Here is a 20,192-nt window from a genome sequence, read left to right on the forward strand (position 1 = left end):
ATCTTTATTTACCAATCAACTAGGGGCAGGGTTCCCTGAAGCTACATGCAGACCCTCTCAGGTAAACAGTTTTTTGGGGAAACATAATTAGCATTAGTAATACAAGCAGCTACATCCCCCAGGTAAGGGGCTTTGGAAGACACGTTGAAATAAACATGCTTAGGTCTAAGATGATGGTGTGGAATGCTAGGATACCCTGCTTCTGTAGTCAGTTTCTCAGTGAGCTCAAACAGCCCATAATATACTAGTAGAATGTACATTAAACAGGCTAGACAGCTAGTCCCAGTCTCTCACTTCCCACGTCTGAGATTACAAATGCCTGCTGTCGTTTTGTTTTCTTACAAAGCTTCTGGGCATGAAACTGGAATCCTTACGCTTCAAGGCGAGTCTATTCTATCTACTGAGCCATCGCCCCAGCCCAAGCTCTTTTCTTTTCACGGTCTTCTTACTCACAACCTATCAGAAGAAGCCTCCCAGTACTACCTGTTTTGTCAGCCTTGTTGTATGAACCCAATATCTCACAGCCAACTGTTTTAATCTGCCAATCCTAGTCCCCAGTTTGTTTCCTGTCTCCATTTCATGGGGCACTAAAAGTACATAAATCATTGAGACAATATCTCCATTTCCAGCGAACATGACGTCTCGCGAAGGAGATACACACATTTCCGTTTAACAGAGTTAAGAAGATTCCTAGGAAGAAGTTATACACTGGACGCTATGGTAGGACTGTTAAGAGTCACAAAGTCCCACTAGGAGTTCATAAAAGGGAAAGTTGTGCCTAAGTTCAACCACAAAATGCTGGACTGTATCTGAGCAAAAAGCACCTGGTGAGTGGGTTGTGTAAAAGCATTATGGGAAAAGGCAGAAAGGTCAGGACTTAGAAGAGGCATCCAAGTGTGGGTCTGAATTATTTATTTATATTAGAATTTAAGTTCCCTGAGTGCAGGAACATGATCTGCTTTGTCCACTAATGCACCTCCACTACTGAACGTGGTCCTTGGCACCTAAGTGTGAAAAGTAGAAGTTCAGGCATGAATCTCATCAGAGGCATATCTCTGACACAATATTTTGGTAAGTGATAAAGACTGGGGGTGGAACCAGTCCTGAGCCTAATACATGTGTCCAGGTATTGAAGTCAACATGAAGTAGTTATGAGAACAGGGTCAGGAAAAAAAGGACATTTTGATAACCAGCAAGCCAAGGATGCTTCCTAACACAGGAGGACAGACAGAATGGGGGAGAGAAGATGGTGGAAGAAATGTTCGTTCGTTCGTTCATTCATTCTTCATTCATTCATGTAAACCATACAGGTCTCAAACTCACAAAGATCCATATACCTCTGCCTCCCCCATGTGCTGGAATTAAAACTGTTTGCCACCGCACCTAGCCCTGGGAGTCTGATTTTAACAAAGGCTTCCCCAGTTTGCCCTCTGCATTACCTAACTCTGTCCTTTGGGGAATCTAAACAGGTAATGTTCAGCTCAGATTCATATGGGCATATTCATTCAAGCCACCTCTATGTACTCTTGAAATTATATGATCTATGAGATTATAATTTAAAATGGTTTCATAAGCAATTATCCTACAATTGTATGCAAGTCACTCTTACCAGCTCTCCCATAACTCTTCTATTCTTTGTATTTCCTGGGTTTTACTTTCTTTTTCAAATTCTTCATGACAATCTATACAAGCATTCTCTTATGGTCGTTGTAGATGTTTTGGGACAGTGTAAAAACATAAAGAAGAGGAGAAAAAGTGACCCGTCATGTTCTTACCCAAGACTGGCCACAGAAGCACTGATATAGTTTTCATTCATAGATTTATAGAAATCATATCAAAGATCAATTTATATGATCTTGTATGATTTCATATCAATTTGTTTTTCTTCACTTAATGTCAGATTATTTTCCTTTATTAATGTCACCATTCTCTTATTAGCCACAATATTGCCTGTTACATGATTGTATCATTTTTAAAAGATTCACTTATTTTATATATAATAAATATTATATATATGAATATATATGATTTGCCTGCATGTATGTATTTATGTGGAACACACGCTGGGTGCCTGGAGAAGTCAAAAGACTGTGTAGATCCCTGAAGCTGGACTTACAGATGGTTGTGAAATGCCATGTGGTTCCTGCCAATGGATCTCAGATTCTTTGCAAGAGTGGAATATACACGCACCTGCTGAGCTATGTCTCTGGACCCAAATGGTATCATTTTTAAAGCACATCTTACAGCTTATAGGGCACTTCTAAGTTTTTATTATTAAAACACATTGCGGGCTATTCTTTGGCTCAAAGACTTTATGATAAGCTACTTCTGAATATTAGAATCACCAGACTAAAAGGAGTGGATACTTTGAAGTTCTCAATACCACATTCCAAAGTGCTCTCCCCAGTCACCCAGCAATTAATATGTTGTCTTTGGCGTCATCGCCATCAACATCATCATTTAGGTACTAGGGGTTGGACGTAAGGTCTTGTGCATGCTACAAAACTGACTCTAATACAAAGCTATACTCCCAGGCCGTAATTAGTGTATATGAGACCACTTTCCCACAATGTTCTTGAAACCACAGATCTAGGGATTTGTTTTGGTTTTGTTTTTAAAACGAGTGCTCCTTAGCTCACTCCTTTATTCTGTTCCACACCTTGTTGATAATAAAAACAAAACAAGCTGATTTTTTTAAGCTACAAAAGAAGAGTGAATAATTGGAGGAGTTTGCATCAGGTAACTAACCAGTGGTAGTTACAAAGAGGTGGGGATGCTAGAATTAAGGAGTCTAGCAGCTACTGGGGCAGGGGTTCGAGTCCCAGGTGTCTGTGAATAATCTCTGATAGGCTTGTGCTTACATGGCTTCTCAGGCGTGCATGATGAGCACAGACTGTGGCTCTCAGGTCTTTTCTGATGACCACGAGGTTCAGCCGGCATCTATTTCCGGAGATGGTTAGACTGTGCCCCTAATTGCTGTTCCTTCAAAAAGACTCTGACTTTTCTTCCTGGTCTTCCTTCTTTCCCCTTTGTCTTTCATTTTCTTCAGTTTGTTCAACTATGTCCAGATATTGATCTTACTATTAACTGGTCTTGTGAATCCAGAAATAGAGTCTTCTATTAATGCTGAAAATTTCTTCCTCATCATCTGTTTACACACCAACTCGCTCGCTCTTCCCTCACTTGCGGGGATGTTGGAGTTGGATGTATGTTCTGGACCAGATATTTAAAAAGATTAAGGAATTATAAACTTGTAGGCATAGTAGTGACTATGTGGCTATTTTAAGAATCGTTACTGTTGCAAACACACTTTTCTTTTTAAAACTCCTTTTTTTGATGATGTATATTTTTAAAAATGCATTAGACCCTTTCCCTGTCTCCTCCATGTCTCCATCTCTCTCTGTTCTGTATTATGTATTTATGACACTGTTCATTTGAAATTCTTTCTTGTTTTACACAGAGTCTCATACAGCCTAGTCTAGCCTCTACCTCACTAGGTACCTGAGGACCTTAATCCCTTCTGCCCCTTCCCCCAGTGCTGAGATTACACTCTGTGCTACACACCTGGTCCCTGTCCTAAACGTCTTGAAAACTCCGCGTCCTGAGCTACTTTTAGCCAACCCACTCTTTTTTTCCTGCTCTCCCCATCTGCTGCCGAAGGTGTTGCATGTATTATCCTCAGAGTAGGCTTTACCTAAAACCTGAGAGAGTCTCCATTTGTGATCTTTTGGGCTTTTCAATATCTTAATGCAATCCAAATAACCAAGCCCACCATTTCTAGAATAAAACGTTTTCTGCTAATATTGTTTAGCTTTGTGATTAATAAAAGGTAGGTTAGCTGACAAGGTTGTTCAGCAGCAAACTGTGAGCCTAAAAGCATAGGGCTTTTGCTTCATGCCCTGTAGCCCCTCCTTCCAAAGGCTCTCCCTTTGGGAGTGTGACAACCAGAATGTAGGTGGGTGGCTTCTTGAGTCTATCAAATAATTAATTATTTATTATAAATAATGAAAAATACTTTCAAGCTGCATCCTTGTTTGTTACACTGTGAAATACCAACTATGGCTGCTCCCTACACCCGAGGTGGACACCCGGTAGCAGAGTGTTGGGATAGCCAGGGGCACAGATGAGAGCATCTGTTAGTATTCTATCACCTGACCTTAGGCCTCCATTTTCCAAGCCTGAAATGAGAAGAGTGACCTCTGATCTCTGAAATAAGAAGGCCAATTTAGTTCGAGATTTAATCTAGCCTCTTTCAGAGCTAATGATTTGAGCTAATCATATTTCAGCACCTGTCCCTGGAGACGAGAATGACGGGTTTATCCGGTTATAAGAGTTGTTTGCTTGCTTCTTAATTAATTTTTCTTTAGTCCAAAATAATAACAATAATGCTAATAATAATAATAAAGAGCTAGCAACAACATAAAAACATAAATCAATATAACGCTATCGAACGACATACTGGGAGTTTAAAACAAAATGAAGAGAATTGATCGAGATACACACTGGAATTATTTTGTACTCTCTGTGGCTGGGGGACAATGTCTATGCCAAACACCATAGTGGCCCAAGAAGAAAGCAGTATCGATGACTCACCAAGCTCACACTTTCAACACTTCATAGCAAACCAAAAAGTTTCCTTGGCCTTGTCTTAAGAACACATTTTGACATAGGAACGATTTGTTTTTAACCAATCAATTGCTTACTTCGAATTACTGGGGATCAATTTAACCCAGGGCCTTGCGTCTTCTGGACAAGTATTCTACTACAGAGCTGTGCTGTCTTAGTTAGGGTTACTACTGCTGTGGTGAAACGCCATGACCAAAACCAAGCTGTGGAGGAAAAGGTGTGTTTGGTTTACACTTCTACATTGTAGTCCATCACTGAAGAAAGTCAGGACAGGAACTCAAGCGGGGCAGGAACCCTGAGGCAGGAACCGATGCAGAGGCACTCCCTGTGGTTTGCTCAGCCTGCCTTCATATAAAGGATCACCAACCCAGGGAAGGAACCATCCACCATGGGGTAGGTCCTCCCCCACTGATCACTAATTAAGAAAAGGCCAGAAAAATAAGAAAATTTCTTACAAATGTGCCTATAGCCTGATCTTATAGAAGGCATTTTCTTAACAAAGACTTCCTCCCCTCGGAGGATTTTAACTTGTGTCAAGTTGACATAAAACTATCCAGCACATACACATCTAGCCTTCTTTTTTACTTTTTAAGATGAGGCTTTACTAAGTTTCTGGGGATGTCCTTGAACTCACTCAGTAGATCAGGCAGGCATTGAGTTTGTAATACCCCAGCCTCAGTCTCCCAGTACAGGGGTTATACACCTATGCCACAAGGCCCAGCCTCTCCTATGGATTTCAATTCATTTTCTAGGGTTGCTATGGCAACTACAACAAACAGAATGGTATAGAAAATTAATAATCCTGCCAGCAATGATGTGAGGACCCGCAGTCTCAGTTCCTCGGAACCTAGGGTAGGAAGATCACTTGAGCCCAGGAGTTCTCAGCCATTGTAGGTAATGGAGTCAAATCCCATTTGAGTATCAGTGACAAAGGAAAAGAGCATAACGCAAAAATATAAATGAGAAATGGAACATGTTCTTTCGAGTTCAGGAGGACTGAGGTAAAAAAAATCAGGGTGCGTGAGGCTTACAGGGTGAATCCATTCCAGGCCTGCGCATTGGAGGCTGCCGGCAGCCCTCAGTGCACAATAGCCTGGAATTATGTCACCGATCCCCTCGCTTGTCACTACATGATATTACTCTGTGTTCATGTGCATTTCTGTGTCAAATTTCCCCGCCCTTTCTCTTCCAAACACAGCAGATATGGGAGGGAGTTAGTACCACCCTAAGCCAATATGACCTCATCTACTCTTGCTTATATCTGCAAAGAGACACTCCCGTTTTCCAGAAGATCACATTCATCTGTACTGAGTTTGATCTTGAGCAGATCTCTGCAGGGCCTCAATGCCACCCACAAGAAGACTTTGTCAAAGCCTGAGAGATATGCTAGCAATTTCATGAGAGGATGCAGCCTGCCCCTCATCCACTCCTCAGCACCACTGTCCTGGAGGCTGGGTGCTGGTGGTGGGAACAAGGGTTGGGGTGCGATTCATCTTCTCACCAGTGCTCTGAACTGCCCAGGGGCATATTAATTAATAACGATAACTGGATCAACAAGTTATTTGTAGGAGAAATAGAAAAGACTCTGTCAGCATTTATTACAAACCAAAGTTTCCTGGAAGGATACCAGGTTTCATCATTGTGAGCAGCAACTCTTGGCTGTCTGTGTGTAAGGTTTTGGCATGAAAACCTAGCTACATCCATCCACACTCTGGATTCCTCTTGGAAGAAGCTGCCATTTTTTGCCTTCTGAATTTAGTTAAAGTACATAGTAGAGCTGTTTTCCATGCAAAACTCCAGAGAGGATGAAATAATAGAGAAGCTGGTCCAGGAGTTCCTCCTCCCAGGTGTTGGACTCGTTTTAATCCCATGTGTCTAAATGAGTTAGAATCTGTATTAGTCTGGGCTTCTTTCTCTCTCCCTCTTTCTTCCTTCCTTCCTTTTTTTCTTTCTTTTATGTCTTTCTTCCTTCCTTTCTTTCTTTCTTTCTTTCTTTTTTTTGATTACTACAACAAAATAGTTGAGGCAGGATATTTATAAAGAAAAGAGATATTTTGTCGCTCACAGTTCTCAAAGGCGGAAGTCCAGATATTGTACCACGGGTTCTGAGAAGCCATTTGGCCACTGTGACTGCATCCCATTAGGTGAGAGAAGTGTGTACCTCGTGTGTGCAGTTTCTCTTCCTCTCCTTAGGAAGCCACTTGAAATCAATCATAGTGGCTCCACTCTAGTGACCTCATCTAATCTATGCACTTTCACAAAACTCTCATGAGAGCTAGGGAGATGGTTCCATGGGTAAAAGCAATAGCCACACAAGCCTGGCAAACCAAGCACAGGTTCCCAGAACCCACGTACAAAGCCAGATGTAGTATTACAATGCTGGTCATTCTGGCTTGCCTCTATGGGGCTATGTTGATAGAGACAAGGGAATCTCTAGAAGGCCAAGCCTGACTAAAGCAGAGAGAGACCCCACCTCTAAAGGTAGGGACGGATGTCAGAGGGTTGTCCTCTGACCTCCACATGCATGGTGTTGCATGAACATGCCTTCACCTACACACACAAACAAGCACATACCATATATAGGCATACAAATACACACTACACAGAGTGTTCATGATGGATCCTGTTTGTATTGTTTTCACTTTTTAAATACCATTTTTGACAGACTTTAAAAGTTGACTCAAACAAGTGCATACCATATAGAAAGACACAAACACATAACTACACAGAGTACTCAAAATCCTGTTTGTATTAAGTTTCTACTTTCAAGGCCATTTGCACAGAATTTAAAAATTAAAGTTTTGTATGTGTTCAAGAAGATAAGATATTTAAACTCTTGCAAAGCCAGAGGATGTTGGGGGAAACTTGAGACCCTCAAGGCTCAGGCAAATTGGAATCCTGGTCTCTGGAACCCAAGCCCCAAAGACAGGTGCCTCTCTCCTTTTCTTCCTGGCCCACAGATTGGCTGTCTATAGGGAGGATGAAAAGGGGTCCTCTACCATAGGGTGTGACAGAGGGGTTTCAGCAAGGCTGTAGAAAGAAAGGCTGCAGCCCTTGGTATGTGGGTATGGGCGGGGATGGGGACACTTGCAAGGGCAGAACCATACAAGAGCACCTTCGAGAACTTCTGGGCGGAGAGCTTACATAAGAAACCAAAGTGAATGAGCGTGAGTGGATTCCTGTCTGAGCAAATGTGAGTGTTCTGTTCCAGAAACAGATGTGATGCTCGTTTTCTGTTTTTAAAATGGGGTTTTAAAAAGGGGTTTTCTTTTTTTGAGATTATAATTATAGCTTTCTCCTTTAGTCCCATGCCTGCCAGTAGGCCAGAGAATCACTATGTCCTCCTTACTATCTGTGAAATCATGGACTCTTTCTTAATTGGTCTGTGTGTGTGTGTGTGTGTGTGTGTGTGTGTGTGTGTGTGTGTGTGGTGTGTGTGGTGTGTGTGTGTGTGGTATATGGTGTGTGTGTGTGGTGTGGTGTGTGTGTGTGAGTGTGTGAGTGTGTGTGTGTGAATGTGTGTGTGTGTGTGGTGTGTGGTGTGTGTGTGGTATGTGGTGTATGTGTGTGTGTGGTGTGTGTGGTGTGTGTGTGTGTGAGTGTATGTGTGTGAGTATGTGGTGTGTGTGTGTGTGTGTGTGTGTGTGTGTGTGTGTGTTCCTAAATACTTAAATCCAACCTTCTTGGTCTGCATAATGTTGTTTGTATGTAGATATTTTAAGGGCTGGCTCTTTGGTGTGCCCGCCCCAGGGAAGACTATTTCTCCAGCTCTTGGCCTACCTTAGCTGTCTGTAGTTTCTCTGTGTGGAGTTGAGGCCTCATGAGTCTGCCACCACCCGCATTAACATGCCCATTGCTGTTCTCCCTATGTAGTTCATGACTTGGCAGTCACAATGATGAGCCTTCCTAGGTACAGCTTCTGACATTACCAGGAAACACAGTCCTACAAACGTCCTGTTCCTCTGTCTCTTATAGTCTGCTCACTCCCACATACACAATGACCCCTGAGCCGTAGGTGCAGAGGTCATGTTGTAGATGTGTATGCTAAGCTTTAACTAACCATCCCTATTTTATTTCTTATTGTGATAAAGTATACATAGTGCAAAATAGGAAACTGAAACACTTAAGAGCAGCAGAAGTAGGAAGATTGCAAATGTGAGGTCAGCCCGAGCAACAAAGAAAGCTTCGGGGCCAGCCTGGGAGACAGAGACCCTATCTCAAAACAACTCTAACAGTGAACAAACAGAATCCAAGATAAATCCTGAGATAAATCAACTTCTAAGGAAAAATAAGGTTATTCGGGCTCACAAACTTGGAGGTTCAGGTTATAACTTCCTGGCCCTGCTGATTTCAGGCTGTGGTTGGTCAACACATCATGACGAGAGTGTTCTGGGGAAAAGTGCTTATCTTGTACCTGAGGAGGAAAGAGATAAAGAAAAGAGAGTCAGTAGATTCCTTCAAGGGCATGACCCAGCTACCTAAGAAGTCCCCACTAGGGCATTGTCCTCTTTCTCTTCCTTCTCTTCTTCCTCTTCCTCTTCCTCCTCCTCCTCCTTTTTCTCCTCCTCCTCCTCATTTTGAGACACGGTCTCACTATGTAGTTCTACCTGTCCTGGAACTCACCCTGTAGACTGGGATGACCTCTCATAGAGAGCCACCTTTCTCTGCCTCCCAGGTCCTAGGGTTAATTTGTGTGCCACCACACCTGACTCGTACCTACTTCTTAAAGGCCCTCTGTCTCCAGTTGTGCCAGACTGAGGACTAAGCTCTCAATACACCAAGAACCAGCTTGCCTAAATCACAGTAGGTGCTGTTTCTTCTCTGACTTTGCAGATGGGCATGAGGACCACCTCTGCTGAGAATGGAGAAGTAAACCTCTCCTTTAAATCCCATAAGCAGTCTCAGTGGGCCATCCCGCCCAGGGGGAGAAAGGCTGTCAACTCTGCAAGTCTGAATATTGTGTGCGTGCCGTGCATGTGTGTGTGTGTGTGTGTGTGTGTGTGTGTGTGTGTGTGTGCATGTATGTGTGTGTGTGTGTGCGCGCACACACGTTTTACTTTTCTTTAGGAATAGATCTTGAAAGAACATCCTCAGATTTACTTGTTTATGTTCTATCAACAGATACATAAAATGTATAAATATAACACCGCAGCATGCTTCACTTACTGATGGAATACTGAGAGGCTGGGATTCGTATGTGCAGAAAGACAGCTGGAGGGCTTTGACAGTGATGGCAGGATTTTATTACTCTCCCCGCAAATGAAAAGTGGGAAGAGGTAAGCCCACCAGTTGATCGTCGATTGCTAGAGATGCTTTCTGTTAAGATTCCACCCGTTGCTGAAACTTCACTACCAACTTGAAAGGAAAGTGACCAGAATTCTAAAGGGAACAAATGTGCTTTTAAACCGCCGAATAAAACAATTAGGCAGTTGAAATATGAGCATTGTGAATGGCATTTGAATTCAATGAGGGAGGTGGAGATTGCCTGTGTGATGTTCAATGGACTTACACACACACACACACACACACACACACACACACACACACACACATGCACACACTCATACACACACGCACACACATGAAATTTTAATTCAATGAGGGTGGTAGAGATGGCCTCTGTGATGTTCAATGGACTGTTACACATATATACAGAGAGAGAGAGGGAGAGAGAGAGAGAGAGAGAGAGAGAGAGAGAGAGAGAGAGAGAGAAGACAAGGGGCTTGGGAAGAATGCTGCAGTCAGCATACCACTTGCCACATGAGCATGAGGACAAGAGTTTGAGTCAAAAGCACATGGATCGCCACATACCTGTAATCCCCAAACTGGGGAGACAGAGTGAGAAGCATTCCCAGGGCTGGCCAGCCAGGATGGCGGCTTCAGTAGAATCCAGGTTCAGTCAGAGGCCCTGAATCAAAATAAGGTGAAAGATTATTCAAGTCAACACCCACCTTTTACCTCTTTCCTGCATGCACACATGCACACACACACACATATACACACATGAACAACTCTGTAAGATAATGGTAATATCACAATTCAGAGTAGCTATGCATAACATACAACAAAGAACGACAGAAACGACAACATAGCGATGATTGCAGTCCGTTGCAGTAACTAGATAGACCAAGGACACTTGATATATGCAAACCATAGGAGCAAGCTCTCTCAGCAACTCGTTCCTTGATTAATTTTATCTCCTGACCAAATAAAACCAACCAAAACAAGCAAAAAAAATAATCAATAAAGTAAAATGATATTAGAAATCTATCTCCTTCCCCGCGGATCCCGGCCCGCAGCAGCTCTCTGCTCCCAGACCCGGTGAGAGAGAGACCCAACCGCCTGGTCAGGTGGGCACTCCTGAGGCTGCAGAGCGGAAGAGACCACCAACACTGCTCACCCCTGCCCACATCCCTGGCCCAAGAGGAAACTGTATAAGGCCTCTGGGCTCCCGTGGGGGAGGGCCCAGGAGCGGCAGGACCCCTGCCAGAGACACCGCCGGACCCTGAAGGAAACGGACCGGATAAACAGTTCTCTGCACCCAAATCCCGTGGGAGGGAGAGCTAAACCTTCAGAGAGGCAGACAAGCCTGGGAAACCAGAAGAGACTGCTCCCTGCACACACATCTCGGATGCCAGAGGAAAAAGCCAAAGACCATCTGGAACCCTGGTGCACTGAAGCTCCCGGAAGGGGCGGCACAGGTCTTCCTGGTTGCTGCCTCTGCAGAGAGCCCCTGGGCAGCACCCCACGAGCAAACCTGAGCCTCAGGACCACAGGTAAGACCAAATTTTCTGCTGCAAGAAAGCTGCCTGGTGAACTCAAGACACAGGCCCACAGGAACAGCTGAAGACCTGTAGAGAGGAAAAACTACACGCCCGAAAGCAGAACGCTCTGTCCCCATAACTGACTGAAAGAGAGGAAAACAGGTCTACAGCACTCCTGACACACAGGCTTATAGGACAGTCTAGCCACTGTCAGAAATAGCAGAACAAAGTAACACTAGAGATAATCTGATGGCGAGAGGCAAGCGCAGGAACCCAAGCAACAGAAACCAAGACTACATGCCATCATCGGAGCCCAATTCTCCCACCAAAACAAACATGGAATATCCAAACACACCAGAAAAGCAAGATCTAGTTTCAAAATCATATTTGATCATGATGCTGGAGGACTTCAAGAAAGACTTGAACACACTTAGGGAAGCACAGGAAAACATTAATAAACAAGTAAAAGCCTACAGAGAGGAATCGCAAAAATCCCTGAAAGAATTCCAGGAAAACACAATCAAACAGTTGAAGGAATTAAAAATGGAAATAGAAGCAATCAAGAAAGAACACATGGAAACAACCCTGGATATAGAAAACCAAAAGAAGAGACAAGGAGCTGTAGATACAAACTTCACCAACAGAATACAAGAGATGGAAGAGAGAATCTCAGGAGCAGAAGATTCCATAGAAATCATTGACTCAACTGTCAAAGATAATGTAAAGTGGAAAAAGCTACTGGTCCAAAACATACAGGAAATCCAGGACTCAATGAGAAGATCAAACCTAAGGATAATAGGTATAGAAGAGAGTGAAGACTCCCAGCTCAAAGGACCAGTAAATATCTTCAACAAAATCATAGAAGAAAACTTCCCTAACCTAAAAAAAGAGATACCCATAGACATACAAGAAGCCTACAGAACTCCAAATAGATTGGACCAGAAAAGAAACACCTCCCGTCACATAATTGTCAAAACACCAAACGCACAAAATAAAGAAAGAATATTAAAAGCAGTAAGGGGAAAAGGTCAAGTAACATATAAAGGGAGACCTATCAGAATCACACCAGACTTCTCGCCAGAAACTATGAAGGCCAGAAGATCCTGGACTGATGTTATACAGACCCTAAGAGAACACAAATGCCAGCCCAGGTTACTGTATCCAGCAAAACTCTCAATTAACATTGATGGAGAAACCAAGATATTCCATGACAAAACCAAATTTACACAATATCTTTCTACAAATCCAGCACTACAAAGGATAATAAATGGTAAAGCCCAACATAAGGAGGCAAGCTATACCCTAGAAGAAGCAAGAAACTAATCGTCTTGGCAACAAAACAAAGAGAATGAAAGCACACAAACATAACCTCACATCCAAATATGAATATAACGGGAAGCAATAATCACTATTCCTTAATATCTCTCAATATCAATGGCCTCAACTCCCCAATAAAAAGACATAGATTAACAAACTGGATACGCAACGAGGACCCTGCATTCTGCTGCCTACAGGAAACACACCTCAGAGACAAAGACAGACACTACCTCAGAGTGAAAGGCTGGAAAACAACTTTCCAAGCAAATGGTCAGAAGAAGCAAGCTGGAGTAGCCATTCTAATATCAAATAAAATCAATTTCCAACTAAAAGTCATCAAAAAAGATAAGGAAGGACACTTCATATTCATCAAAGGAAAAATCCACCAAGATGAACTCTCAATCCTAAATATCTATGCCCCAAATACAAGGGCACCTACATACGTAAAAGAAACCTTACTAAAGCTCAAAACACACATTGCACCTCACACAATAATAGTGGGAGATTTCAACACCCCACTCTCATCAATGGACAGATCATGGAAACAGAAATTAAACAGTGATGTCGACAGACTAAGAGAAGTCATGAGCCAAATGGACTTAACGGATATTTATAGAACATTCTATCCTAAAGCAAAAGGATATACCTTCTTCTCAGCTCCTCATGGTACTTTCTCCAAAATTGACCATATAATTGGTCAAAAAACGGGCCTCAACAGGTACAGAAAGATAGAAATAATCCCATGCGTGCTATCGGACCACCACGGCCTAAAACTGGTCTTCAATAACAATAAGGGAAGAATGCCCACATATACGTGGAAATTGAACAATGCTCTACTCAATGATAACCTGGTCAAGGAAGAAATAAAGAAAGAAATTAAAAACTTTTTAGAATTTAATGAAAATGAAGATACAACATACTCAAACTTATGGGACACAATGAAAGCTGTGCTAAGAGGAAAACTCATAGCGCTGAGTGCCTGCAGAAAGAAACAGGAAAGAGCATATGTCAGCAGCTTGACAGCACACCTAAAAGCTCTAGAACAAAAAGAAGCAAATACACCCAGGAGGAGTAGAAGGCAGGAAATAATCAAACTCAGAGCTGAAATCAACCAAGTAGAAACAAAAAGGACCATAGAAAGAATCAACAGAACCAAAAGTTGGTTCTTTGAGAAAATCAACAAGATAGATAAACCCTTAGCCAGACTAACGAGAGGACACAGAGAGTGTGTCCAAATTAACAAAATCAGAAATGAAAAGGGAGACATAACTACAGATTCGGAGGAAATTCAAAAAATCATCAGATCTTACTATAAAAACCTATATTCAACAAAATTTGAAAATCTTCAGGAAATGGACAATTTCCTAGACAGATACCAGGTATCGAAGTTAAATCAGGAACAGATAAACCAGTTAAACAACCCCATAACTCCTAAGGAAATAGAAGCAGTCATTAAAGGTCTCCCAACCAAAAAGAGCCCAGGTCCAGACGGGTTTAGTGCAGAATTCTATCAAACCTTCATAGAAGACCTCATACCAATATTATCCAAACTATTCCACAAAATTGAAACAGATGGAGCCCTACCGAATTCCTTCTACGAAGCCACAATTACTCTTATACCTAAACCACACAAAGACCCAACAAAGAAAGAGAACTTCAGACCAATTTCTCTTATGAATATCGACGCAAAAATACTCAATAAAATTCTGGCAAACCGAATTCAAGAGCACATCAAAACAATCATCCACCATGATCAAGTAGGCTTCATCCCAGGCATGCAGGGATGGTTTAATATACGGAAAACCATCAATGTGATCCATTATATAAACAAACTGAAAGAACAGAACCACATGATCATTTCATTAGATGCTGAGAAAGCATTTGACAAAATTCAACACTCCTTCATGATAAAAGTACTGGAAAGAATAGGAATTCAAGGCCCATACCTAAACATAGTAAAAGCCATATACAGCAAACCAGTTGCTAACATTAAACTAAATGGAGAGAAACTTGAAGCAATCCCACTAAAATCAGGGACTAGACAAGGCTGCCCACTCTCTCCCTACTTATTCAATATAGTTCTTGAAGTTCTAGCCAGAGCAATCAGACAACAAAAGGAGATCAAAGGGATACAGATCGGAAAAGAAGAGGTCAAAATATCACTATTTGCAGATGACATGATAGTATATTTAAGTGATCCCAAAAGTTCCACCAGAGAACTACTAAAGCTGATAAACAACTTCAGCAAAGTGGCTGGGTATAAAATTAACTCAAATAAATCAGTTGCCTTCCTCTATACAAAAGAGAAACAAGCCGAGAAAGAAATTAGGGAAACGACACCCTTCATAATAGACCCAAATAATATAAAGTACCTCGGTGTGACTTTAACCAAGCAAGTAAAAGATCTGTACAATAAGAACTTCAAGACACTGAGGAAAGAAATTGAAGAAGACCTCAGAAGATGGAAAGATCTCCCATGCTCATGGATTGGCAGGATTAATATAGTAAAAATGGCCATTTTACCAAAAGCGATCTACAGATTCAATGCAATCCCCATCAAAATACCAATCCAATTCTTCAAAGAGTTAGACAGAACAATTTGCAAATTCATCTGGAATAACAAAAAACCCAGGATAGCTAAAGCTATCCTCAACAATAAAAGGACTTCAGGGGGAATCACTATCCCTGAACTCAAGCAGTATTACAGAGCAATAGTGATAAAAACTGCATGGTATTGGTACAGAAACAGACAGATAGACCAATGGAATAGAATTGAAGACCCAGAAATGAACCCACACACCTATGGTCACTTGATTTTTGACAAAGGAGCCAAAACCATCAAATGGAAAAAAGATAGCATTTTCAGCAAATGGTGCTGGTTCAACTGGAGGGCAACATGTAGAAGAATGCAGATCAATCCATGCTTATCACCCTGTACAAAGCTTAAGTCCAAGTGGATCAAGGACCTCCACATCAAACCAGACACACTCAAACTAATAGAAGAAAAACTAGGGAAGCATCTGGAACACATGGGCACTGGAAAAAATTTCCTGAACAAAACACCAATGGCTTATGCTCTAAGATCAAGAATCGACAAATGGGATCTCATAAAACTGCAAAGCTTCTGTAAGGCAAAGGACACTGTGGTTAGGACAAAACGGCAACCAACAGATTGGGAAAAGATCTTTACCAATCCTACAACAGATAGAGGCCTTATATCCAAAATATACAAAGAACTCAAGAAGTTAGACCGCAGGGAAACAAATAACCCTATTAAAAATGGGGTTCAGAGCTAAACAAAGAATTCACAGCTGAGGAATGCCGAATGGCTGAGAAACACCTAAAGAAATGTTCAACATCTTTAGTCATAAGGGAAATGCAAATCAAAACAACCCTGAGATTTCACCTCACACCAGTGAGAATGGCTAAGATCAAAAACTCAGGTGACAGCAGATGCTGGCGAGGATGTGGAGAAAGAGGAACACTCCTCCATTGTTGGGATTGCAAACTGGTAAAACCCTTCTGGAAATCAGTCTGGAGGTTCCTCAGAAAATTGGACATTGAACTGCCTGAGGATCCAGCTATACCTCTCTTGGGCATATACCCAAAAGATGCCTCAACATATAAAAGAGACACGTGCTCCACTATGTTCATCGCAGCCTTATTTATAATAGCCAGAAAATGGAAAGAACCCAGATGCCCTTCAACAGAGGAATGGATACAGAAAATGTGGTACATCTACACAATGGAATATTACTCAGCTATCAAAAACAACGAGTTTATGAAATTCGTAGGCAAATGGTTGGAACTGGAAAATATCATCCTGAGTGAGCTAACCCAATCACAGAAAGACATACATGGTATGCACTCATTGATAAGTGGCTATTAGCCCAAATGCTTGAATTACCCTAGATCCCTAGAACAAACGAAACTCAAGACGGATGATCAAAATGTGAATGCTTCACTCCTTCTTTAAATGAGGAAAAAGAATACCCTTGGCAGGGAAGGGAGAGGCAAAGATTAAAACAGAGACTGAAGGAACACCCATTCAGAGCCTGCCCCACATGTGGCCCATACATATACAGCCACCCAATTAGACAAGATGGATGAAGCAAAGAAGTGCAGACCGACAGGAGCCGGATGTAGATCGCTCCTGAGAGACACAGCCAGAATACAGCAAATATAGAGGCGAATGCCAGCAGCAAACCACTGAACTGAGAATAGGACCCCTATTGAAGGAATCAGAGAAAGAACTGGAAGAGCTTGAAGGGGCTCGAGACCCCTTATGAACAACAATGCCAAGCAACCAGAGCTTCCAGGGACTAAGCCACTACCTAAAGACTATACATGGACTGACCCTGGACTCTGACCCCATAGGTAGCAATGAATATCCTAGTAAGAGCACCAGTGGAAGGGGAAGCCCTGGGTCCTGCTAAGACTGAACCCCCAGTGAACTAGTCTATGGGGGGAGGGCGGCAATGGGGGGAGGGTTGGGAGGGGAACACCCATAAGGAAGAGGAGGAGGGAGGGGGATGTTTGCCCGGAAACCGGGAAAGGGAATAACACTCGAAATGTATATAAGAAATACTCAAGTTAATAAAAAAAAAAAAAAAAGAAAGAAATCTATCTCCTTTCAATGGATATAAATGTTTAATATACGTTTGCGTGTGGTAGACTGTTGAGCTAGTCAAACACACATATAACCTGGTGTGCATATCAGAGTGCTATAATTCTTTCAGTTTTTTTGTTATTACTCAGGGTCTTACTATATAGTTTTGGCTGGCTTGGAACTTACCATGTAGTCCAGGCTGTCCTTGGACTCTGAGAGTTTCCTGAATGCTGAGATTTAAGGCGTGTGCCCTCATGCCCAGCTCTCAACCCCAAATGGAGATGTGACCCTCTTGTGTTAAAGCGGGCCTGCGGCAGACCACAAACATACAGTTCAGGGTGTTCAATCGGAAGCCTGGGTCTGGTGCTGAAATCCTAGATATAAACACACGTTTCCTTTGGAGGCACACTGGGATTTGTTCTATTTGAATTACACACATTGTTTTCATTCCTCGGGATCTAAAGTATGGGAGGCTGCAATCCGCTTGCAGCTCTTTGCATGTTTTTATTTAGGGGTGGACTAGTCCTTGCAGGCTAGGCTGGTCCTTTAGCAAGAGGGACAAAATATCAGGCCTCCACTGCACTGGGAGAGATTTGAAACCTCTAGAGGAAGTAGGTGCTGTAATGAGAAGTTTACATCCCCACTTGGGGCCTAGGAAGGCAGGACAGAGCTCAGAGACCTCGAAGAAAAGCCTGCACCATGGCCTTGTTTTCATGGTGAAGTTTTGAGCTATGCTAAAGCAGACTAAAGCATTTGAAAGTAAATCCTTCTCTATGCCCGAGAAGAAAATATCTGTAATTTAGACCTAATTCTTACTTCATACAATTGCATTTTCTATACAAAATGTATATACAAATATACAATTCACAGAATGTAAATGCATATATAAATGTGTGTGTGTGTGTGTGTGTGTGTGTGTGTGTGTGATACATAACTACATAATATCCAGGTTTTGTTTCTGAGATGTTATACTTCGGAGTCGATATTTAGAAAACAGGTACACACTGTATACTTCAAAGATTACCTTAACATTTTATGTTAGATACATGGTTGATCGTGGTCCTACTGAGTCTAGCCTAAAAAAGTAAGGCTTCATTATCCTCAGAACGAAGAGTGTAAGCTCTGTTAGACCCAGCACTCACATGATGCCTCGTGATGACGAGTTTCAGTTCTCAACGTGATTCTGTTTTTTAAAGTAGCTAGGAGAGGAATAAACAGAGTACAGTGGTCTAAAGAAGAAATGGGAAAATGGGGGAGGGGTGCTCTAGTGAGAGAAGAGAGAGGGAGAACGGGCATGATGTCAGTCCTGGAGCCTACATAGTGAAAAGAAGACTGACTCCTTAGTTGTCTTCTGACTTCCACACACCCTCTGTTTTGGGATGCGAATGCTTATGCCTTTTAACATTAGAAGTCTGTAACTAATGTTAAGAAGCAGAGAAGAAATATTCCCATACCAAAACAAGAGTACATACATGATAATCAGAAGACAACTTATGGCACATGTGGTATGCATAAACTCATGTACACACACACATGTGCATACACACACACACACACATACACACACACACACACACACACACACTCACTAAAAATGTTAATTAAAAAATCTGTGACCAGAGGGTGGCACCTTTAATCCCAGCACTTGGGAGGCAGAGGGGGTACACAGAGAAACCCTGTCTCAAACAAACGAGAGAGAGAGAGAGAGAGAGAGAGAGAGAGAGAGAGAGAGAGAGAGAGAGAGAAGAGAAAGAGGAAAATTTGTGATCTATTGGATGTCAAGTTGAAGAAGGATGGACTCATGTTGGTTAATTTCAATTATAACATGACTGGATTTATAAATACCTAAGACATTAACAAAGTATGACTTTGTGTCTTTTAAGAGCTTGTCCAAAGGAATTAACCAAAGGGAAAAATATATCCTTAATGTAGGCAGCACTGATTCATGAGCTGGGATTCCAAACTGAATGAAGGGGGGCAGGGAGATCCAGCTAAATGCCAGAGAAATTTACATTTCTCTGCTTCCTGGTCCACCAAGCTGTAAGGAATCCCAGCCACAGACTCCTACTGATGTGAAACTTGTCGTGTCTCCCCTGCTATGGCGGCCTTCCCCCTCTTCATTGTCTCTCAGATAGTGGATCTCACAGATGAAGAAACTAATGAATACGTGTCCGAGTTACCTTTGCCTGTCCACTCACCAAGGCCTAGGTTCATCTGAGAGAGAATTACCGGCTCAGAGGGCCTGTGGCCATGGTGAGTCAGGGGAGGGGGTTGTCTTGATTGTTAATTGATGTAGGAGTGGCCAGCTCCTGGGTAGCACTATTCCTTGGACAGGTAGGTGGTCCAAGGTAGAAGAAAACAAGCTAAGCATGAGCCTATGAGTGAACCGTCCAGCAATATTCCTCCATGGTTTCTACTGTAATTTCTTGACCATAAGGGAATTTTCTGGCTAGACATAACAGAGTGTGGGATAGCAAGCAGACCCACCTTGACTTCCTGCCTGGAATCTCTGCCTCAACTTCCCTCAGTGATAGACAATGATGTGGACTACAGCTAAAATAAATCTTCCTTCTCCTAAATTCCTATTGGTCAAAGTGTTTTGTCACAGCAACAGGAAAGTAAGGAATATAATAATCATTCTGTAGTTAATAGAAGCCTAACTTCTCTCTTTTTTAAAAAAATTATTTATTTATTATATATAAGTGCACTGTTGCTGTCTTCAGATGCACCAGATCTCATTACAGATGGTTGTGAGCCACCATGTGGTTGCTGGGATTTGAACTCGGGATCTCTGGAAGAGCAGTCAGTGCTCTTAAACCACTGAGCCACCTCTCAAGCCCCCGGGAGTCTAACTTCTAAAGCAGTTTTAAATTCAC

General features: G+C 42.2%; 1 long non-coding RNA gene across 1 annotated transcript in view; it reads left to right on the plus strand.

Annotated features, from left to right (window-relative positions):
- Positions 1 to 20,192, plus strand: part of LOC120097472 (uncharacterized) — a 48,792-nt gene that overhangs the window by 18,841 nt on the left and 9,759 nt on the right. The window contains exon 2 of the long non-coding RNA XR_005494890.2: positions 9,748 to 9,902. This is a non-coding gene — a long non-coding RNA (uncharacterized LOC120097472). The remainder of the gene's footprint in view (positions 1 to 9,747; positions 9,903 to 20,192) is intronic.

Source organism: Rattus norvegicus, chromosome 16 (assembly GCF_036323735.1).
Source record: "Rattus norvegicus strain BN/NHsdMcwi chromosome 16, GRCr8, whole genome shotgun sequence".
Classification (NCBI taxonomy): domain Eukaryota; kingdom Metazoa; phylum Chordata; class Mammalia; order Rodentia; family Muridae; genus Rattus; species Rattus norvegicus.